Here is a 1,415-nt window from a genome sequence, read left to right on the forward strand (position 1 = left end):
TGTTTGTTTTGTATTTAGTAGAGCTTAAAATCTGGCTCTTACTGTGGTACAAGCCCAAAATAAGAACAGTTTTTAGACTTTGGATTTCATTGTAATAAGGCTGTACTTCAATGATCCTCGCATCACCCAAGGATTTTACCTCCATTGTAGCTAAGCTGAGAGTTGATAGTTCTGCTGCGCCAAGGAATGAATTTGTAGGCTAGATTTTTGGATACAGACTTCCTGCTATGGTCAAAGCTATTTGACTTGAGTGATTGTCTTCATTCTCAGCCCACAGAGAACAGGTTACATTCATTTAAGAAATGGTGTGTGTACTAAGATGGTCTACCCATAAAGTCATTCACCAACTGTTTCAATGAACAATGGTTCTGCTTGGAGGGTGGCACAGACATTAGGTGAGGATAAGAATCTGGTTCATTGACTGTGATAATTTGGAAAAGCATTCATCTCAGAGAAAGAATATCTTATAAAGTCCTCTTCTTCAAACTTGATACAATAGTTACAAACGTCAAACAAAGCATTCAGTCTCACTCTTTGTTGTTCTCTTACAAGCCACCTCCCAATTTAATTGTCTACGTTTCTTTTGGCTGTATAAATACTTTTGAAATATGTAAGCTGTTCTGAAGGCCATAGTATAGGGTAAAAACATGAAATAAACAATACTACTAATAGAGAGGCTGAGATAGGAGAAGCAAATTTCAAGACTATTATATTGTACACAGCAAGGCATTGTCATGTACAAACAAGCTAAAAGTGTATATAGATTATACAATATTGTATTGTATTGTAACAAACATACAAAAAGACTTTATATATTTGTGTTCATTTAAGAAAATAATAGTAGTGATGTATTCTTTTAAAATATACAATTAATTTGTTTGGAGTTATTTAAAATTTATATTGAGAAAAACATGTATTTTCAGTATTGCTGTAGACAAACATCTACATAAGACTGTTAAATTGATTGTTTTATATTAAACAACTTTTATAATACTCATTTTTATTGTTATAATATTTTATAAATTTTATAGAATATGACCAAAAACAGGTATTATATGTATTGAAGGGAGAGTCTCTGGGAAGAGTTGGGGTATAAAAGGGAAACAAGAATATGATTTAATTCTATTTGTTTAAAATGTTTTTAAATGTTAACAAATTCAGATAAATTGAAGTCATGTATCCTTTCTCATCATAATGCAATAAAACTTAAATTAAAAATTTAATAAATTAATAAATCAATAATGTATTAATTAATAAATGTCAGTTAAAAAAGAAAATACTACATCGGCTACACTGTCTGGCTGTATGGCTATAATAATCAATAAAATGTACTGTCCAAGCCAAAAAAAAAAGTGTCACAGGAATTTGTTTTCCTCTTCCAGCACATGAGGACATAGCAGAGAAGGTCCTCATCA

The sequence above is a fragment of the Mastomys coucha genome, unplaced genomic scaffold, assembly GCF_008632895.1.
Source record: "Mastomys coucha isolate ucsf_1 unplaced genomic scaffold, UCSF_Mcou_1 pScaffold20, whole genome shotgun sequence".
In the NCBI taxonomy this organism is placed as follows: Eukaryota; Metazoa; Chordata; class Mammalia; order Rodentia; family Muridae; genus Mastomys; species Mastomys coucha.